Below are 24633 nucleotides of genomic sequence, written 5' to 3' on the forward strand. Positions count from 1 at the left end.
TTAAGAATATTATGAAATAAAATTGACTTGGAATTCCTAAAAGGAGGCAGCTTGGATGTTTCGAGTCTAAGCATTGTTCGGTCAGGGTTCGAGGGATTATTGTTTCATTTAGGAAGTTTGTTCGTGGACTCCGGTCGAAAGGTGAAAAATGTGGTATGAAATTCACAGCGATTGGAAAATGTTTACGTTATCCCCATTTTTGAATACTCAAAATTTGTAGCAGAAAACCTATCACAAACATTTTCTTTATCTTGGAGTTTTCAATTTTTTTAACAATTTTTTCGAATTCAAGGAATGGAAAATTTTTTTGGAAATCTAGTTGAATCATATTGATCATAGTACATGAAATTTTCTACAATGTTGATATCGATAATTTTTTTGTATGTTTTTGTCAGTTGCGTCTTAAGCTCTGACAGAATTGATTAGAAAATTTGAAAAAATAATTTGTAGTTTATATATTTTCAGGAATAATGATATCCCGTCTCCAAAAAAATTTATTTCTTGACATCCCGCACTATATAAACTATGAGCATTTGGTTCCAAATGCAATGCACATTTTTGCCTTTTTCAAAATTTAATTTTCAATAAAGAAACGTAAAAACAAGACGATGTGGCAATCCTACATCATCTTGTCTTTCACAGTATAATATCGGTCATTCTAAAAAACCAAAATTTATAAAAAACTTGCAGTTATGGATACAATTGAGTCACTTAATAAAAAAAATCTCTGTTTCTACAACTGTCTGCTTCTTTAACCCATGTGGACTATCACTTTTAAACTTTTTCTTCCCAATAAATTCCATCACATTGTCTATAAATAAGAAATTGTCTAAAAATAAGTTTTTTTTCCACATGTTTTTCTTGTTACGTAGACAATATATCTCTAGTGTGTGAATTGGGCTTAACGTTATTAATGTCATCGTTACACTTGTTCGACTAGTCCCATATATCTAAGTGAGCCATGCCCACCTGACCATGAAAACGTCCCTAAAAAGAGGTCGTGCCATTAAACAAATAAAAAAAGTTCACACGACTATTAGGAGAAGTAAACGCGAATTTAACGACTTCAATGTCTCTAATAGTCTCATTGTTTCTTTTTTTCTCTTAATTGAAGATAATTTCGTACGAATTATATAATCAATCAAATCCTATTAAATGACATTCGAACAAAGAACGAACAGGTTGCTTTATTCTTCTTTTCTAAGACCGGATGTGTCAAAGATATTAACGGGTCGAGAAAAAAAGAAGAATTAGACTGTAGAATAAATGAGGCTGCAATTTGCATAAATTGTAATTATGGTACTGGCGACTTTTAAGGAATAAAGATGAATCATTTGCCTTACCTATAATAGATATTTTTTATAATGGAATTAAAAGATTCATTAATAAATTTATTTGTTCATATAATGGATTCAAATTATCTAAAAGGACAAATTTTCACTCCAAATTTTATTCAACAATCCCTCTCATCATATAATGGATTCCGGGACACACTGGAGTGGAGGGAAACTAGTTGACATAATCGCTAGAATAGGGGTGGACATACCCATAGAGCTATAGATAAACAATTGGGAAAGAAAGTAGATATGGGTAGAACCAATTACTTGGAGCAGCTTATAAATTCTAACAGGAGATCTTTTGGAGCACTGTCGCCTCAATGGACACCTGAAGACGCTAGACTTAGCAGAACCTCTATTCACATTCTCTCGAAATGTCATACACGACGGAACTATTGCAGCTAGAGCCATTCCACATTCTGAATGTTTTCAAAGGAGTGTTATTAATAGATCAGCTGTAAACACATGGAAAAAATACAATTGTATATAGATGATGAACATAGTTAAAAGCCCCAGTCATGTTTAAAGAGGTACCTATGAAACTGGATTAAAAAGATTTTACTAAGTTTCTATTCGCTCTATGCTTGACTGCTGTAGTTTTATCTATATGTTTACTCATCTGATTCATTGGACTTTGTTTATAATATAGCTCTATGTATCTGCATTGGTGTTCTATTCCCTTTACGAGCTTATATGGATATTGGATATTTTTCATATGAAATATTGGAAAGTTAAAACCGGTTTTTACAGCAACATAAGCATTGTTAATTTATTCAGTCTTAGTAGTTTCACGAGAAGCTTGATTCATCATTCCACTATTACCAAAACAAACCAATTTCAAGAGGAAAACTGAATGTTAAATGTCTTTTTACAAGACGTGATCTATACGATACATACGCTAAAATATACGAGGGTTGCTACCAAAGTTTTGTTATGGATTTATAAAAACAAATATTTAAAATTGGGTATGGCTTTATTGCTTTTCATAATATTCTCCATTAAGATCAATATATTTTGCAAGCGTTTGAACCAATTCTCCATTCCAATTGTTGAGGTACCTCCAAAACATGTGATTTGAATCGACCAACCACTTCCTCGGTGTAGATAAACGTTGACCACGCGATTTATATTTGATCTGTGAGAAATAGAAGAAATCATCATCAATTCGATGTTTTGGCTGTTCAAAAACATTTTTGGGATGTGCTAGAGCTCGCATTTTCGTGATGGAGAATAATCCGTCTTCTCCGATCGGTTTCCCTGATTTTTTCTGATAAAAAAATGTTGGTGTACCATTTGGAATTAATCGTTCTACGTTGCTCTATTGGAACGGTGGAAACAAGTCCAGTTATTCCGTAAAAATAAGTGACCATTTGCTTCGAAGAGGACAACCATACAGACAACCATACAGTCGACTGTTTTGGTTTGGTATGTATAGATCAGGGATGGGGAAACTTTTTTCTTCGCGTGCCAATTTTTGCTAACGAAATATATGGCGGGCCAAGTTGGAGGCATTACACTATTTACTAAAATAAAAACATTGCCATAATTTTTCTGAAATACTAATTGTGGGTCTGGTCTTTGTGGGAACATGTGACATGTGGAACTGTTTTTGTTTCTGCATGACTTCATCATAAGCCTATTACGAAGACAATTTTTTCATTATTAAAAACGTTTGTTCGCACAAATAGCTTGTACCAAACATAGCCATTATTTACTGGGCGTGGGAAACTATATTTGGGTATTGTGTCCGAGATAAGGACTTATAAAAATCCAATTTGCTGGTATTCAAAAAAAAGTTGCCTCAAACGGGTAGTGCGTTCGACGACAGTCGGACTTACGGCTTTTATGCCCGACGTGTACTGCCTTTACTGCCAATTCATGAGAATGTAATATCTGATAAAAAGAAAATTGTACTTAACTTTTGTTTGCTGGTCGCGGGCCGGATTTCAACGCTTTGCGGGCCGAAGATGGCCCGCGGGCCGTAGTTTCCACATCCCTGGTATAGATCTATAAATTTTTTCAGCATTTTTTTGCACTAATCGACACGAGATTGTCAAATTATGCGTTATCCAGCGCGATCAAATCAAATCAAACAGCCGAATGTTCATGGGATATTGAATTTATGGGAGTGGAACTAATGCCCAAGTGTACTCATGGCACGTCCCATGACGATCTTGCAATATTAGTTTACTTCAACATGGACGACTTTCACGAAATTCATCCTGTTGGATTAGGAAAACCAGCGAAACACGTGAAAAATGGTGCTTCATCACTAAAACTCGAAGTTTAATCCACGTCGAAAGTCATAGAAAATAATCGCACGAAAATTTTCGTGATTTAACTTTATGAAATCGCTGAAGGAACCAACAGGCGACAATTTGTGTCTTCTAAAGCACAATTTTAAGATAATGATGTATCTGCATTTAGGGGTTTAAGTGGGATTCATTAAATCCTAATCCTTGGAAAACCTTTACTCTTCTGTAAATGTTACAATCTGTGGACAAAAGCTTGTAAAAACTAAAAAACAAAGTAATAGATAATAATTAGGATATAAGTCCATAGCAAAAATTAAACCAGTCCGAAATTAAATATTATTATTAGAATAGAAGTCATTTACAAAGTAGAAGGCACTTTTCTCAGTGAATATGCCCTCAAATTATTACGAAATGCGTCAAAAGATGATATCGATTTCAATTGGCAAGTGATTGTGCATTTTTTTGTACTGTAAAATATTGAGCCCTTAACTAATTTTGAACGTGGAGTAGGTAGGTGAAAAGGTCGTACTCCATGGATACCCATACAAGAATTTTCTGAAATTGAAGAAGCTTGCTTACGAATTAGGCAGGACAGATAAATAAGGAAGGAAGAGACAGAATTTTTAATCTTTTAGAGGAGCCCTGCTGTTTAGTCCAAATAAAAATCTAACAGCTTCCTTTTGTAGTTTGAAGATTCGTTCAAATTGAGTCGCACCACACATACCCAGAATACACAGAAGGGCATAGACTGTTGGATAGGAAATGATGTGTTGATGATACGTTGAATGAAATTTAACAACCACTTGAAAATGAGGTTCAATCGATAAATATCGTGGTATTTTGTTGCTCTGTTTTTCTAATTTTTATGAAGTAGATTTTATTAAAGTATCATCATTAGATAGAAATATTTGTTCATAAATCACAACGAGCTTAATTTTAATAACAATTTCACTAATTTTAATCAGAGTACGGTCAAATGTAACCGATTTTTAAAGCCCGAAGTTATAATTTCCATAACACTATAAGTTAATAATTTACTAAAATGACATCGCAAGTGGTGTATATATATTATCTTCCTTGACAGTTTTTAATAGACAACTTACACGTTACGAGATCGTTATTTTTACCTACATCAACTGTAATTAAAACCTGTAACATTCTTAATTCCCCTTGATCAGTTTTCAACCGAGTTTATCTATTAAGTGTCCCCCGAGGCGACCATGTTCTAGACCGTATATGCGAGATAAAGAGGAAAATTTAAAAGATATTCCAGTTTATCTTTAAAGATAATCTTTTTGGAGAGCACATGAACACTAAAGAGAAAGAAAAAAACATGCTTAGAAATATGATATGTAAAAGCGCACACGGACCAGGATATAAATATAAATATTTATTATATCGATGAAATATATTCAAATCTAAAGGAATTTTTTCATAACTTTTAGTTATTTCCACGCTATTTTAATCATATTAATGAAATGATCTAATTAATTACACCACTTCGAACTTATTTCTAATCAATTTCAGTAACAGTTTTGAATGATTATGAGCCTGGTTCCAGTGGAGAAAACATATTTATCTAATTATTTCACAGTAAAATTTTATTACTAAATGTTCAACGACCAAAATAAAAAATCGACTAACCTATATTGAAATGGTTAGTATTTAGCAAAATACGTCTGTTAGACAACTTAAATTGGTTAGGTTTCGATAAAATAAAAGTAGGCTGATTTTACTAAGACAGGACAACTAGTTTCACTGCCTAATTTTGTTATATATGTTTCACAAAAACTTAGAGTCCCCTTTAAGACCTAAAAGCTCCTAATCAAGGCCCAGATTCGTCCATCTTTAGAATATTCCTCGTACATTTGGAGCTCAGATCCCAAGTATACCCTGAAAATGCTCGACTCAATACAGAAGAGAGTAATTCGACTTAAATGCGATCCAGAGCTGACCAGAAACTTGGACAGCTTACAACATCTCTACATGGCAGGCATCACTCGAATGTAAAAGGGTTTATTAACTTGTCCTTGCTTTTTATATGAAAAAATGTAGTTTCCTAACTTTACTTAGAACCTTTTTTGACTTCTGGCATGTAACATTTGATGGTTAAGCCTCGTTTCACATGCGGACCCATCGTGTAGTGGCCTTGTACGGTGAAAATAGGAAGCTAGACTGCAACTGGACGGGATTGAGAACCTCACTTGGCTAAGTATCATGCGTAGAGCTTTAACCATACCCTTGAAGTCCCACTGGATCTTCCACCCGAATATCATCAATTAATTGCGTCATTGACAAACTGGCCTTGCGAAAATCTGAACGCAAGCTGCGGTTGCATGTCGAATTATTTTTATTGGCGGAGACCAAATAGCATCTGCGACCATTAATAATACGGAACGATAAAAGTGAACTGGAGACTCTTGAGTTCGGAAACTACGTTAGACTCTGAAGGCTTCAGATTGAATGGTTTTTCTCGCTTATGGGACTTGCTACGGTCTTTCCCTCCGTAAGTATTCGCTGTGATGGAATATGGACTTGTTATATTTAATCGAGGCTATAGAAACATAGTAATATCAATCTGCTCAGACAGCAGCGATGTCCTAAAAGTTATAACGTCTTAAACTGTGTACTGGAGCACGAAATAGTCCTCTATGGAATAGTGAGTGATAACTGTCAGGTCCAACTCGGTTTCTAGGCATCACGAACGATCCGGAATTCCGCTAAAGCTTGGAAGTGGAAGAAATTGCATACCAGTCATCTGTGAGTGCCCAGCTCTGACGTGTACGAGGTTCAGATACTTGGGCTAGCCTCGAATTTTGCCAGTGACCTTAAAAGGTGCAAGCAAGACGGGCCTGGTAGAAAGCCTAGTGCGAAATGGTCCCTAACGGCTAACTAACCCAAATATGAACGTAAAAAATATTTAATTCATTTTATATCAAGCGCGGTTGAAAATATTTTTTACTGTAATAAAATTAGAATCGTTCCAATGAATATAACAAATAAAAGATTGTCATTGAATACGTACTCAAAGATTATCTCGAAAATTCGAATATATATTGCGAGTTATAAACTAAAAATTTAAAAAAAGTCAACGTACTTACTAAATTTATCGACATTTGACCCATGATTATATGTACAAACCATAAAAATAGTTATTACGATAATTATATAGCGGCCGGACGGGCATCAAACGGCTTTAGCGGCGATATCAGAATCTTTTGTGACTGACATAGCTAAATATAGCAATTTTATCCGTGTAGAGCTGTTAACATCAACACCTTTGTTATTATAAACCCGTCTGAAACACCACATATGCTGTAAATTTCAATTTTGTCACGTGATATTATTCCAAAGAATTTTCATATATAACAATATTGTGAAGAAACAAATCCATTTATCTGATTTCGTACGAAAAATCTCAATTTCATTACATTTAACTGCATAAGAATCGGAACCATTTTAGCTTTAAAACTGATTCGAGTTCAAAAAATTCATCTTTATGGTGATTGAGATACTATAAACGAACTAGCATATAAAAATGATAAAATATTTACATCTTTGAGGAGTACTGAGACAAGAAGGAACTAGATCGATTCCTATCCCATACATCTACATGAATCAGCACAACGTGATGATTCACTTTTATAAATCATGTAGTAAGCACACAGAACGATCGAACTATGTAAACCTCACAAACCATGATTTAAAAATTTCGAAAAAATGGAACAAACAAATCACAGACCAGCCAAAGACAGAAAAAATCTACGGAATAACCGTTCACGAATAGATTCTCAAATGCTAGCACCGTTACCAATTTGTTGGAACGCGTGTTTCTTTGTGCGCAGGGACGGAAGACAGTGCAACAGCTATACGATTCGTCAGCGTGTATTTTCCATGTTCAATCCTTGGTTTATATAAATCATATTCATACCAACAAAAATATATTTCTGTTGTACACACAACCAATATATGGACAATAATTTAATAAAAAGTTGTTGGAAAATATCATAGCTAATATAATAGTTTGTATCATTGATGAATTATAAATAATTGTTATTAGTTCATACATCAAGCTTACACTTACACTTGTCTATTCCTATTCCTAACTCGAAGAAGTCTACCGCCAATTCGTTAAGGAAGCGCGTACTCGTCGCACTTAAGCAGTTTGTCAATTAAGTGTTCCTTAAGCTTGGAGAAGATGTGATAATCGCTGGAAGCCAAGTCCGGTCTGTACGGGACCAAATTTATTCAATCCTGTGCTAGACAAGCACTCCTCCATTCGAAAGTCGCCCTCTCCGACAATTCTAGCGTTTCACAATATCTGTTTGATTTTATTGTTGTCTCAGTTTGCATGAAGGACCCAAGATTTCAAAATACAGTCGCTATAATCTTTCATACTGAACGCGTTTGTTTGAATTTCTTCGATGGCGGTGAACCAGAGTGACGGCACCAAATGCTGTCTGCTTTGGGGAATGTAATGAAACACCCAGGTTTCATCTCCTGTGATTATGAAGGCGTACGTACCCCCAATAACCTAACGTTTCTGTTGAAGTTCTTTGAATTGTGCCATGGGAAGCATTCAACAAACTTACGGACAGTGATCTTTGAGCAGCTTAATGTTGATTTTCTGTACATTCGGCTGTTCACTCTGTTCTTGATAGTATACCTCCATGCTACCACTAGCACCATTTTAGGGCGTGCGGAATGGACATGCATTCTTCATCATAAACCTCAATCAGTTGCCGATGAATCTCCACGAGCGGTAGCTCAGTTGCGTGGAGAAACCGGCTTACTGCTTGAGCCTCGCACTTGACAGGAATGGTGATTAACATGTTCATCTCTGACGGCTGCCAAACGAGCACTGAGCGAACCACTGCGCCCGGCACTGTTGTCGGATTTAGCTTAGCACTTTACCTCGTGACTGTACATTGGGAACTTAATTTTCGATGTGAATTCAGACTCTATAAGCCAGCTCAAGAAACAGTTTTTTTGACATCCTATTAAATACTTTGCTGAGTGTCTTTGGAGCTCCTTGGTAGCACAAAACATTCTGTTTTTTTTTTGTTTTGATTTTCTGTAATAAAAGAATGCAGAAACGATTTCTATTTATTTCCTTCTGTTTCTATGTTGAGTGCACGGCAACCACATTTGGCTTCACTTAGAATTTTGTTCACTGAACTGATTGTAGAAAACTCGTTGCTGTAGTCTGACAACTTCATGTCGCCTGTTTGTGACTTAATCATTTTCTAGGTTATACAAAGACATTTTGAAGTATTATAGATCTAATTGATAAATTTTCTGTTGAACTTTTCTTCAATATTCTCAATCTTTTCTCTATGTGTATAATTGGACACAACTATTGCAATTCCCACGTAATGCGTGCACCTTTTTTCGCCTTTGGGTTAGAGTATTACAAAACATTTAATTGCGTTTAATCCGTCGAGTATCATCAGTAATTAATAATTAAATTGGATGCTGTGGCCGTCTACTTCAAAATACATCTTCTCCCCCACGTCCCGACCTGGTGAATTATGGGCCGGTCTCGTTACCGCAGGCCGTACACCTCCGAAACGAATAAATAACCTCTATCTGTCTCTGTTTCGAATAAAACGAAGTCTATGTGAGAAATTTTTATCGCCTTAACGAAATTAATAAATATTTTTAAATTAGTTTGAAATGCAATTATTCCGAAATATCTCGTTTTTAAAACATTACGTTTTGTCACCGTTTATATATCTCAAAATAATCTTCGGTGGAGATCGTCAGAACATAGACATTCCTCGTACGAAATTTTTTAACGTAAAGATAAAACGAGATTTACAACATCGAGAATTACAAAATGCCTGTAAATAACACAATCAGTTGAAAACGCGAGGGTGGAACATGTCGACGGTGGCTAGACAACCTCAAGTTACAGCCGGACGGGATTCTTAAAATTACGATCCAGTTGTCGTAGTCATCACAATGGACGATCTCGAACAACACTTTTACATGTTTTACTTTATTTATCTGTCAGAAACGTATTTTATTTGGGAGAATATGCGATTAATACTGATTGCATGTAGGAAAATCTAAATTTTCTTCCAACTGCCAATACCATGTAAAAAATGTTGAAATTTATCAATGATAAAGTGATAACAACGGTATTTTTCGGAAACAACAATCACTTCGCGACAGGTGACAGATTCAGTTAATATCTAGATAAACGTTTTTTTTAACTTTAACTTTCGTTTTGTATAATCTCCAACAGTTCGAAGCACTATTCGGAATACAGAGTTCTATTAAACTACTTTTATATTGTAATGTAGATCTATGAGTGACAACAGACAGGTGACACTTAGATTCAAAAGTTAATAGCTTTGTTCGCGTTTTCAAAACTTCATCCGGTTCGTTTTGTATAATCTCCAACACTTTGTTCGGAATACTGAGTTCTATTAAACTACTTTTATATTGTAATGTAGATCTATGAGCGACAACTGACAGGTGACAGTTAGGTTCAAAAGTTAATAGCTTTGTTCACGTTTTCAAAACTTCATCTGGTTCGTTTTGTATAATCTCCAACACTTTGTTCGGAATACTGAGTTCTATTAAACTACTTTTATATTGTAATGTAGATCTATGAGCGACAACTGACAGGTGACAGTTAGGTTCAAAAGTTAATAGCTTTGTTCACGTTTTCAAAACTTCATCCGGTTCGTTTTGTATAATCTCCAACACTTTGTTCGGAATACTGAGTTCTATTAAACTACTTTTATATTGTAATGTAGATCTATGAGCGACAACTGACAGGTGACAGTTAGATTCAAAAGTTAATAGCTTTGTTCACGTTTTCAAAACTTCATCCGGTACGTTTTGTATAATCTCCAACACTTTGTTCGGAATACTGAGTTCTATTAAACTACTTTTATATTGTAATGTAGATCTATGAGCGACAACTGACAGGTAACAGCTAGATTCAAAAGTTAATAGCTTTGTTCACGTTTTCTTATTTTCATCCGGTTCGTTTTATATAATCACGAACAGTTCTATCCATTATAAGTCTTGTTGAATATTACAGTTTCCATAATACTTTTATATTGCATCATAGATCTACGAGTGACATGTGACAGATGACAGTTAAATTTATAATTTTACAATTTTTTATACGTTTTTATTACGCAATTATGAAGGGCAGATGTAATCCTTTCAGAACGGCGCTGTTGTAGAGAAAGCGTATGTCATGAATGTTATTGAAAATTTCTTGCTCTGTACAAAAGTGTGAAAAGTTGTCAAGAGTGTACTGATATAAGGCACATTACCCTAATACTATTGTGGCGCCATCCTTATTTAGCACATTTCGATTGACACTTTTTCATACACACAAATTGTTAACCTTATCTCTACCACTCGTGATTCAACTTCAACCACAATGAAGATTTTGTATTGATTTAGGTGACGAACAGATTTAGATGAATACATTGAAGACGGTCTACAGAAGCATGTCGTGCTTTTCGCTTCTTCCCTCGGAAAGTTGACATATATTCAATGGTTTGCCCAGACCCCAATTCAATTGAACAAGTCCCTGCAATGGAAAATAGGGAACAAATGGCAGATGCTCTAAGCGAAATTTCACATGAAATGCCTCAACAGATTCTGAGCATCGGAGAGAAGATATTGAGAGAACTGAAAGTGTATTTACCTTTCAATTATTGTTATTGCGTTTGAATTAAAATTTATTAAACGAAAAATTGTGAATATCAAAATAGTCGCCTTACTAAAGTGTAAAGTAAATGGGACGTCTAGTATAAATGAGAAATGTATACGACTTGTCGGTATTATTTTTATTTTGTAGCAGAACAATAATATGTAAAGCCTTGCCTTACTCATGTACATACAGCTATAGAATATCAGAATGTCATTATTTTCAAGAATGCCTTCATTATCACATAATGTTCTATGGAATTCCGATTTAAATGGCACAAGCAGGACAGAACAAGCCACTCTTAAGTTATCTATACTCGTTTTACAAGGAGAAACTGCAAAAGTTTGTCTAAAACATAAAATTTTAATTAAATTTCCAAATGTCAATATCTTGTATAGAGTCTAATAAAACGAAAGGAAATTAGGTTAGAATCTCGTACAAATCGATGTTTATCATCACGTCAAAAAACAGGAAATGCATCGGGACGTTAACAAGTCAAAATCTCTCTCTCACTCTAACGTTTCTCGTATTTATTTACACACTATACAATACACTTAACTTATAATAATTTACTTATAAATATCATTTAAATAATTTCTACGATTACTTTTACTAATTCCTTTTTTTTCCTACAACTATTTACTTAAAACTGACTAACTGCGTTTAAACAATCATTCATATACATAAATAAAATTCTACAAAGCTCCAAAACAAAAAGAAATGAATAAATAATGAATAAATAGAGTTTCCCATAAATTATTTAGAAGAAACTATGTATTATATCAAATTATATCAAATGCGCGTCCGCCATTTACTAAAAACAGATGAAAGGCGCCGCACGAATTCACCTAATTTTAAAATTCCATTGGACAGGGCCGGCCTAAGGACCCATTTCGCGAGCTTGTTCGTAACATTACTTTATCCTGTGGAAAATTCAAATAAAAGATAGTGATTTTGATATTCAGTGAGGATTATTAATTCTATAGGGAAGGTATAGAGTGGACCATGCATCTCTTTGAGATATAACTAGTGAAGGGATTGAAACAAAATGATTTAATTATAAAATACTTACTTTAACTTAAATTGGCATGTCAACAAACAAAATTTTAAATTGCAGAGTAGAGACAACCCTAAATTAAAACACCAAACACCTTTACATTCTTCAAACGTGACGTTTTAGACGGCAATCTTCAAAAAACATAAATAGTCGTTACTTTGTTGAGTCTGTGAATATGATACGAGATTTTTTCCGATTATAGTAACATCATTTCCGAACAAGTACGAGGATGGTCCCAGAGGTACCTGGTCTGATCTAGAGATGGTAGTAGTTGCTTAAAAAATATGACTGTATCAAAGTTTGAAGACGCTACGTTGTTTAGTATTTGTTTGGCAGCTATCAATAGTGAACATTTCCAGTGAATTTGTAAACATGAAAAAATTAGTCATCGTTATGTGATTCAATACTTTTATTTGAAAGGCCTTATTCCAACGAATATAAAAGCTGAACTAGATTCTACTCTAGATGAGACTGCTCCTTTCTTATTCACAGTAAAATATTGAGTAGCAGAGTTTAAACGAGGCCGTGCGAAGACCAGTTGTCGACCAAATTAGGTGAAGACTCTAGAAATGCTGAAGAAAACGGTATTGGATAATGGTCAATTGTAAGTGGGCGAGGTAGGTAGGTAGGCATTTCAAAAAGTGCGGTACATCGTATATTAACTGAAAATTTGGACATGAGAAAGCTGTGCGCAAGTTGGATGCAGCGTTTGCTCGCAATGGAACAAGCGTCGTGAAGATGTTTCTGTACCATGATTGGTACAGAAATAAAGCGCCTTTTCATAACTATAGAAGAAACATGGGTCCATCACTTCCCAGCTGAAATAAAAGAACAATCTAAACAATGGACTGGAAAGAGAAAAACGACTCCAATGAACAAAATTAATGAATTCAAGTTTGACTTGCTACTTCATGGACCCTATGTGCCAGATTTAGCTATTTTGAACTTATTGAACATCGCTGGGAAAAGTGTATGGAGTTAAAAGGAGATTATGTTAAAAAAATCAATATATGTTTTGTTTTCTTTTGTGTTTTCTTTGTTGGACCAAGAGAGATATTTCATGGATTCCCCGCAACCCAAACCTTTCTCGATCTCATTTATTTTCATAGGGCATCCTTAAAAATCGAGTCCTTGTGCATAAATTGAGAACAAAACTTCAATTGAAGAAGGTACGTACTCGGCACTATGAGTTTTCTATTATCTTAGGCTGGAAACACACGAGACATGCAAATACACAACCACCCAGTTGGGTGGATAGGGAGGAGAAACCTATAACAGACAATGTGTCTTCGATAAGGCACACAACAAAAACTCACGTCTAGATATAAGCATGAAAATTTCTTTTGTGGAATTGTAAGCAGATTTCTCCCGGACCGTGTGTCGCCAGCATAAGGGTTCTAAGTTCTAAGAATGAGGCCACTTAGATAATATCAGTTATAAAAAATAATTTTCCTTTTGATGTCTTTTATTTTAAAAAAACCTTAGTTTGAATTTAGTGACTTTTTTTCATGATAATTTCAAAAGTGCTTTGATGTATGGTGAACCCTGTACACATCTCAGTGTATCTCAGTGATGTAAGAAGAAAGATTGACTATATTTATAAACAACAGAACGAACTACATTCTGCTAAATTAAACAAATATATGTCAAATTAACAAAAAAAGACAACAATCAATTGTTTATTATATCGATTATAGTCCCGATATAAGTACTAGATTCGAAACAAGGAAGAAATAGATTTTCAATAGACATCTTTTGTCATCGCTTCCCACGTACTTTAAGCCCACTAAATAAAAAAAAATGTAATGAATATTTACTAGCGTGAAACAAACTTACTACCGACATGTCGGGAATATAAATAAATAAACAAGAAAGAAAAGAGAACACAGCTTCGAATGATTTGAATGAATCAAATCAAAGCGAAAGCAACAAATTTTATGTCTGAATGGGATAGAATTGTGAACCAGATGGTCGTTCGACGGTTCAACGCCAACTTAAACATCTTTTGCGTGGGTATTCGGTGCACTTTCCGTGGGCTTGGCTCGCGCTCCGCGGATGCCCAGAATTTATATAATTTTTACTAAACGACAAATGCTATGCGAGTTAAATTAATTACAAAAACGATTGATGACACATGGATGAATTAAAATTTTTCGAAAATGTTTCGTATAAATGCGGTTTTTTGTGAATATTTAGAAATTTTGTTAGTTAAATGAAACATTCTCGTAAATATACGATTTGAATTTTAAGCCTCCTCCATGTAAATCCATTAATTGGATCAGTTTTTCCCAACCTTTTGTGTGCCATGCCCTTAGCTTCTCTAGAATTCTTCCGACCATCTATGTTACATACAAAAGTTTTAATATTAAGATATTGAATTGTTCAAGAAACTTGGAAGGTTTAGAGAAATTGTTAACAAAATAGAAAATTGTTTTCATATGAGATGCACAGCGATTTATATTAGATTCCAATTTGGTAACCCTCGGTCTCCACGTTGTGTTATAACCAGCTATTTTTTATACAAATACAAATCAATCACAGCACTAAATATACAAACTCGATCGGCGCTGGTGACGTAAGCAAGAGATTGGCGCGTTGCAAAAAGAAATAAATTCTATTAGACATTGCTAAACTAAAAAGCGATTACAGTAACTAAAAAGTTGTAAGTTGAAGACAAAAGTCGGCTTAACTTTGTATTACGTATTATTTTTTATTTGAAGTATTGCGAAAGTAGTACGACTTCAATGACTATACTTGATATTATTTAATTTTTAGTAAAAAAAAGCTATGAATATTATACAATTTTTTAAAGAGCACTAAGTAGGCTAGTTTTTAAGAACATTTTCTGACTCAGTCTGGTACATTTTTTTTCACAGTCGCTAACCAAACTTTAGTTAAGATTGAGTTGTTTTTTTTGTTAATGTCGTGCTACTTTTTATTAAAATGAATACTGGGTTGTCTCAACCAACTATTAGCGGTAGCCCAGAAAAAAAAGAATTATAAATTAGAGGTTTTTATGCCCATAACAGACAAAAATAGGGCAAAAAGTGGAGATTTTCTGAAAAAACCTAAAAGTGTTAATATCTCGAAAACTAAAAAACTTTTACTGAGGTCATGTTGCTTTTATTTGATAGATCTAAAGCCGATCTACCTCCCGTGTCAGCCTGGCGTGCAATTTCTGGGACATCCTGTACTATATAAGTCGGAGATAATAAGGGTAATAATGAGGTTTCGAATGATATCTTATATGTTATAGGTACAGGTAGATATTTGTTACCGTTATGAATCAATTCAACATTTAAACCAAATTTAGAAGAATCAATTATAATCCCAATCACTTTATAATGTGGTTATTATTCCATTATACATTAAATAGAATATTGACAAAGAATCTTCAATCTTCAAAACAAGGCTGTTAGAGATTTACTCGGACTAAACAGCAAGATTCATCTTTGAATCCGTTTGCCTAATTCATAAGCACGTTTCTCCAATTTCAAAAAGATCCTTGCACTACTCCCCGTTCAGAATTAGTTAAGGGCTCAATATTTTACAATACAAAAAAATGCACAATCACTTGCTGATTGTAATCGAATCGATATCATCTTTTCCCTTATTCCGCAATAATTTGAGGGCACATTTACTGGAAAGTGCCTTCTACTCTGTACACGACTTCTATTCTAATAATAATATTTACTTCCGGACTTGCTGCTGCATACTGGTTTAATTTTTGCTATGGACTTCACATCTCAAAAATATTTCATCCTTGAAATCTGGATGCGAAAAGTTCGGATTGCAATTTTGAAAGATTTAGATCTCGAACTTAATCATCGACTGCATACTATGAAATTAGATGTGGGTAAGTCAAATAAAGAGTCGTTCATTGTCGACAGTTTATATTCAAACAGAAATGATAAAAACCTCTTTTTGACCAATCTTTCTGAGATCTTAGATAACGTAAGAAGAATTGCACAAATGGACAATAGTTTGATGTTGAATCTTTATTTCATCCCTTATGCAGAGGTAAAATTATTGCCGTCTTGAGGCAATTTGGAAAAAAGTGCCATTTTGAAAAACATTTTTAATGTAATTCTACCAGTACCAGATTTATTTTTGATGTTATTAATTGTTCGGTCTGCTACGGACATAAAGAAAAAACTATGTAAATTCGCAATCAGAATTCTATTTAAAAAATATGGAGCTTGATACAGAAAGTGATAATGATGTCTTCTGTGTTACGTTTTATACAATAAGAATTCTAAATGTACAGGCTACAGAATTCTTATGAGTGACAGATATTTCTTTTTTTTTTTAACTTACAAATCCTGAGTTTATTGTCGTGTTAGTTGTGGAATACAGAATCTTTATTTCTCCACAAAATCATCGTCTTTTTCTATAAATTTTCTAGAAGATAAAAACATTTCTTAAGAACTTTGAATGTTCTTAAAAATCTGTTAACTTTACGCCTGTCAAATAATTCGAGTTGAATTATTACAATCGCTCATTATCTTTTAATCAAAAATTTACTTGGAGCTTGTTTATTAAAATAAGCAAAAGACGAGTTGCGTGTTCCATGTTCGTTAAAATTAATTTTTATCTAGATTTTAATAATCTCGTAGACCGATGAAAGGATGAATTTATAGTCATACCGACAACTTATCTCGCGATAATAAAAAATGTGTAATCGGCTCATTAGCCAGTGTCCTCCAGTATGTCATGGTGTATGAATAATAACCAGAATTATTATTAAAACTAACGCACGAATTATTTTTTTCAACAAATTAATTCGGAAAGAATTGACCCGTGTTTCGATTTTTTTGTTACAACGTTTTCACTTAAATCAAAATGGAAGAGAAAGTAGAAACATAGAAGAAAATTTCTATAAAGAAATAAAATACAATAAAAGACAAGCAATATTAAACTCAGAAAATAAACGTGGACAACTGGAGGAGCTTACAACCCAAGATTGGAATAATAACAAAAATATATGGTGGAACGGCACTAAATACAAGAGACAATACCAGAAGCGTTGAAAATGGCAATAATAGTACTAATATATAAGAAAGGAAACAGAAACTACAGAGCTATAGCGCTACTAGATACAGTCTACAAAATAATTGATAAAATATGGAGAAAACTTGTTCGGAGACAACCAATGCGTGCTGAAGGACCAATCACCCTGGTGGGAAAAGGTAAACCAAAGAATATCAAAATGATTCCATATCAACACGGAACTAAAATAGGGAGATCCGTTATTCACTACTCTGTTCAATTAGAATGGATAGTACGTGAAATCGGTTTGAACAGAACAGGGTGCTATTAAAAATAAGAACAACACAACTACTGGCAAACGCAGATGATGTACTAAACCATTCAACATCGGAAAATGAGCTTAAGGAAATCTACAGAGCCTTCGTAGAAGTTCACTTCAAAGGAAAAGACCAATGAGAAGTCTATTAATGCAACTGATAAAGGAAGGAATTAGAACAAGTCCAGAGTTATGTATATCTTGGGGTGGTTATCTAGGAGGACGGTGACGAGAGAGGAAATCTGGAAGCGAGAATAAGTTTTCAAAAAAATCTCCAGAAAGGCACAAATATCCAAAACAATAATTAGACCAACAGGAGGCGTAACGTGGATTCTTAACAAATTAAGGATGTATTTGGAGGAGCAAAGTAAAATAATAAGATCCAAAAGAATAGTTGCTGGATCACATACAAAGAATACCAGGTTTTAGAGAAACAAACAAAAAATGATGGAAATAGAACAAGGAGGAACAAAAAAAAAGGAAGATCGAGATAAAAATGGTACGCAGAGGTGATGGAGAGCCTAGGAGAGAGAGAGAGAGAGGAATTCAGGACTGGAGAACGAAAGTAAAAAATAGGAAAGAGTGGAACGGAATCACTTCCATGCTATGGGCCTAAAAGGTCCTAAAACTACAAAAAGAGAGAACAGGAAATAGAAAAAAAGGGAGAAGAATACAACAAACGAATGAAGTAGCAATGGACATGAAGAGTGGAAAATACTACAAAATGTCAGAAAAAATCTTGAAATCCCAAATGAATCGCTTTGAAATGGTCTCAAGTTAAAAAATAATGAATCTTCAACGCTTCTGATCTCGCTGGAATTGCAGAAATTACTAGAGCTATCCAATACAAATACAAAATGAGAAAAAAAAGTGATAATTGCTTCCTCTGATCCATCGCCTTACTAGGATTTGATTTCTCTTTGTTTCGTACACTTTTTAACTTATAATTTAACTTCACACTCATGCTGCTGTTATCACTTCAGTTTCAGCCATTCTCATTTAATACAAAACACTTCAAATAGCGGAAACTCAGGGCCGGATTAAGCTAGGGGCTTGGGGGGGCTATAGCCCCGGGCCCCAGGTCCAAGAGGGCCCAATCATTTGGAAATCATTCTGTATTTTTTAATGTGGTGATGCCACAAGTCTAAAGTATTGATACTATTTTGTGAATTTTTCCGGGTTTCCGAATTCCTTAAGGGGGCCCCGTCATTATTTTAGCCCCGGGCCTTATAAATCTTAATCCGGCCCTGCGAAAACTACAACAATGACTCAAGCGTCATTATTAAGTTCTACATTAAAATTTTATTAGAATTAACCGACATCAGTTTGTCGATTCCAAAATATGATAAAATGTTCAATATAAGAATAAAAATCTCTTAAATCAATTTTGAAATAAAAATTTTGTTTTGGTCCTTACACGGCCGAGCGTTAAACACAATAAATCATTCTCAAATAACGAGTGACAACACAGGATCGTTTGTTCTTTTTCGGACGATTCGATTTTTTTTTGTTTTGTTTTATAGTACGGAACATTTAAAATTTATATTCGTATATCTCTTGTCACAACATCAACAACCATACAGGGTGATTAATCAATTCTAATCGGTGTTGCTGTCCGCGCGCTCACACCTGAAGAATGCAGCTTGTTGAAAAATATAGGGGAAATTGGAGCAAATATGATTATTTCGAATGTTACTAAATCGTAATTAGGAGTATCTACGAATTATATTGTTTAGATTAGACGACAGTTGATATTGGACGTATGTACAATATTCACTTCGCACCTCCCATAAAAATTAGCATTAGTGGAATTAATTAATCAGGCAACTGTGCCCGGGGTAGTTGAGCCGTCGGTAAATACACCTGCAGACAAAAGATTTTCAAGACTACAAGCTCTACGAAGAAGACATGTAACAGCTTCAGTTAGAGTTAGCCGAAACTCAGATTATTTCTCAAACCGTGAGAAATGTTTTAAAAAATGTTGGAGTTAGAGCTAGAATAGCTGACACTGCTCCTCAACCACCAGGAAGTATCGGGCAACTAGGTTAAGATTCACACGATAGCATGCAAACTGGAATTATCAAAATTTGTGTACTGTTCAGTCAAGTGTAAAACTCTATTCAATAAAATAATGAAAACGCTATTTACTATGTACTTCACCAGCACATTCACACTAAATTCACAGTTTTCAGTAAGAATGGTTCTAGAAATTATTTGAAAATACCTCCATGATCATCAATCTAATCATATTCGACTTCTTCAATACCCCATTAATAACTATATCAGCTATTTAATAAAGTAGAATTCTAACCTAATTCACTAGATTTTGTTGCCGCCACAAATCCTTATTTATCGATCGGATCAAACATTTCCAACTCTCCCATAGCAACCTGCTTCTTGTCTTGATCGCCTTCTATAGATTTTCAATGAGATTGAAATCAGGATATCTTAATGGTTACGTAAAAGTTATGCCCACCTTTCTCGTGTATTGAAAAACTGTCTGATGTCGTCAGATATTGTCCTGAACTAACATGATTCGATTCCAAATTCTCAAAACCACAGCCAGTCTTTGCCACAAACGTTTCAAAATGCTGCGCTATTCGATGATGACAATATAGAAGAAAATGAAGAAATACCTATTTATTGAAATATTTAGAAAACATAATTATGTCAGTAAAACATCAATAGAGAATAACTTAGATTGTAGATTGTTTTGGGGAGTCTTATGGAGGCTATTTTTTGGAGGTTTTTGTGTACCACTTTCCGTGTTAGTACTAGAATCTTCAGCTGTTATTCTCAGCCATGCCCATCGTCTGAAGATGGTATTTAACGGGGTAGAAGATTGACAGCCACTTTTATGTCGTTTCTGGTCATCAGATTTCTTAGCTGATATTGTATACTAGGCTTGGGATGTTTCATCAGTAACATTCCATCTGATTCTTTAGCGATTAGCTCAGTTCGTTATTGAAGTAGCATGTCGTGAGGCTCTGGTGCAAGGTATGGAGTCGTTGCATCTTCTTTTGCAAGGCTGTCTGCTTCCAGATTTCCTGATATAGCCTGGTGATTGGAAACCACATTAGGGTTACTTTGTTTTTGTTATTTAGTGTTTTCAGAATAACATAAATACTCAGATATAATTTTCTACAACATCCAGTGAATACAGAAAATATTTCAAGGGAAGCTTGCAAGCAGATAGATATTTAGCAAATTTGTGTTAAGAATGTAACCAATGGTTCAGAAATTATTTGAGATTTGATAATTGATCTCGTATCAATGCTTTCCACCTCTTCTATACCAATCATTAATTCCTGAAACTGAAATCTAACCTTATCTTGTCTTAAGCTTATCCTATAGATTTTCAATGAGATTAAAATCAGGATATCTTGATGGTCACTTCACCGTGATCAGGTGTTGTCTTGCATTAACATGAAAATCTTGATAGACGATAAGCCAACAATAAATGAATTTTTGGAATCTCGTTTTTTGTAAAATTTCAATGAAAAATTAGTCAAATGTACAATACACCGACACCTTGGACGAATGTTTAGAAAACCAAGGAAAAATACACGTTTAGAGCTACTGAACGTCGTAGTCGAGAAACTGATATTCTGAGATCAAATAAATGGATTCTGATAGACCAAGAACAACAAAAACCATCAATATAAAGAAACAATTAATCGAAGAAAACCGTTCTATTACCAAATAGGTTTAGTTGTTGAAATAAATATCTTCCAGATACACAATACACGTAAAAACCAGAAGAAACTAAAATAAAATAAAATTATTTGTATGATTCATAAATCTATAAACGCGAAAATAAAATCCCAAATGAGAAAATTAAAAAGAGAACCGACGAAATCAGTTAACGTAAAAAATATCTTGGTACATTGTTGCTGTTTTCTTTTGATAAAATAATTCACTTAGAGTGCCCAACAATACAGAGAACCAGCACATAAATTGGTACGAACGCGAATTATTTTGAAATCTCGCAATGTAGTAAATGACAGGTGATAAATTCTCGGTGCATGGCTAATATGATTATGAGATACCTGAATGTTGTTTCTTCGCACTTTATAAATGTTTGTACGGATACTTTAGCAGCTGTGCCATAAGTACATTAATTATGGTTCAGTTACCGAACCAAAGATAGAATTAAGTAATTTTTCCATCAATTTCGGTAGCTATTTTATAATAATATATTCTGTAAAATATAAATGTGAATAATGTAATCTTTACGATGGTGTCAATGTCACGCCATCTATTTGTTAAAAGTTCAAATAGCGGTTCTTGTATTATTCAAATACTATTTTATTCATGTGCTTTGAACCTTATTTGAAAGGATAAAACACGGAATTACCAAAAAAAGAAAATCTAAACAGCACATGAAATCAGTATTTACAAAGAAAGCACCTGTATAATTTTCGCCAAGTACGTGCGTAGTTATATATTCCAAAAATGGTCAGTATTATTGTTTAATCCGCCATTTGGATGGTACATTAGGTGTTCTTTGAGGTTAATAAGGAATATGGAGAAAACAGAGACGTATTAGGAGGTGTAAAACGAAATATTGATAAATTGTATAAAAATAACAATTAATATCGATCTTTTTAACAAATTTTTGTTATGTCCGTCCGTTTTTCCGCCTGTAGCAGCGATACTTCGTCACAGAAAGTATGTAGTGATCTCGGTTTGTTAGAATTTAATACCTGTATAGGTGTAAACGTGCCGAAATAAAAGAAATTTTGAGGTTTATTAGGAAAAAATTAGTTAAATTAATCAAAATGTGATTTTTACCATACGAAATTTCTCAAACATCTGCTATTTATTGAAGAAAAATAGTAAACCAAAACAATGATCAGCACGTGAACATCCAGGGCGAAACGGGCTCCAGCTCTAGATACTTCTTTCTTTTATATATGTTCTATGTTGTATTATTTGACCTTCTATTTCTAATTTTTTGTTTCTTTTCTTCAGATGTTATAATGCATATGTTTTTTTAGTCGAAATAGTAATATTATACTGTTTATCTGTGAGATTTAGAATATTGGTGATTATTTAGAATTGGGGCTTCCCTCTAAACTTACTCCTAAAATTTTTTTCTCGCATATAGTTATTTTTTAATGCTCCGAAAGTACTTTAAGGGTAAGGGAGACATAACATATTTCCCATCATCATTTCCCTTGATACCTATAATATTAAATAAAAGAAATACATACATGTTTCACGATGAGCTTTCAATAATTGACTTAACCTAACCTAACCTAACCTAACCTAACCTAACCTAACCTAACTTAACCTAACCTAACCTAACTTAACCTAACCTAACCTAACCTAAATCCATGTGCTATTGCTCTAGATGACCGCGTATTCCGAGATAATTTCGAAGCACTAAAAAACAACCCTATATAAACGAAAAAATTTTTGGAGTAAGTTTGGGATAGAGCCCCAACTCTAAATAATTACCAGAATATTTGATAATCTTTGAAGATTATGTGCATGCAGGGCTTCTGGTTGAACTGAGTAGCCTGATGGTACTGTTGCCATATAAATTAGCTCAAAGTGTCTATAGAAGGCATCGTATATGGACTGATTCAACGATGACGACCCACAAAGGATAAAAAATCGTTTTATTTATTTTATTAAAATGATTCATATTGTTTATTGTACCTCGTATCATGTCTAGAAGTAAAAAATATATAACTTAATTAGAGAAACGTAGTTGTACAAATCAACGCGAACAATCTGATAACAAAATGCAAGTCAAAAATTACCAAAATACCTGCTGTTAGATTCATAGTTCGCCATTAATCTCCGTATCCAAACAGATTGTAGATGAACGCGATCTCTAGTAAAAACGGTCACCTAAATGAGGAAACTCACCAGGTGTTGGATTTAGTAATAAAAATTTTTCGAAAATAATCCGAATTCTTTGTATTTCTACTAGAGATAACTCTTTTTAATAGTAAACATAGATAAGTTGAACGCATCGGTTTTGGTTTTTAAATAAATAAATTTCCGAATGGAATAAAATACGTTTAAATCCCTTAACACAATACTTTTATTATACTCAATAACCGTAAATCATATTCAGACCCTGAAATTGCTACTTGACTTTTTCATTATTATTATTTTTAGTTGATTTCAATCGATGTTATCCATCAATCTACAGAAGTGGACGATCAAGGTGTGCCCTGCTCTTTGCAAGAACAGATCTTTAGATTCCGATGTCGAAGACGAACAAATTAACGCCCCAGGTGTCTACAAAATCAGTGTCGGATCAACGATAGGGAAAATAACGTTCTAAATTAAATCCATATAGGAATGTAAAACTAATTGTCAAATCAACATGTCGTATTTTGAATACTAAACAGAATACAAAATTGGACGCGTTAAGAAATTTAAAAAATACCGAACCGAGTAAAACAAATAATATACGTCGAACAAAAGTTTTCTAATCATATATTTAAACGTTTTTTTTCTACGGCCATGTTTAAATCATTCACCAGTTCACAATCGATGGTCTCTCCCCTTTTTCTGGAGATATGATCTTTCTACTGCATTTGCCCACCTCGGAGCGTAAATTCCAAATAAATTTATTGTTGTTGCTTAATTAGAAATCATTCCAGAACGATCGACATTTTCTGATATTTTTTAAATAGCCTTTAATGAATTGGAGTAATGTTCTTAATGATATATTTTTTTCACGTTAACGCGTTTCGTATCAGATGTCTTCATATTGAAGCCGGATTATAACAGAAAACATATTAATCGGTTCATTCATTCAATATCCAAGAGTACAAATACTTTTGAAGAAAACATTATACGGTACCAATCAAATAAAACAAAAAACTATCCCTTAAGGGCTGAAAATCCTAGAAACACAAAAAACTCATAGATAAAGAGGATATAGAGATCGGAAAGTTGTCAATTGGATGGGATTTCAACACAACTGCTTGTGGACACGAGAAAAACAATTAAGACACATACAGTTTGTAAAG

The sequence above is a fragment of the Diorhabda carinulata genome, chromosome 6 (genome assembly GCF_026250575.1).
Source record: "Diorhabda carinulata isolate Delta chromosome 6, icDioCari1.1, whole genome shotgun sequence".
NCBI classification, from domain to species: Eukaryota; Metazoa; Arthropoda; class Insecta; order Coleoptera; family Chrysomelidae; genus Diorhabda; species Diorhabda carinulata.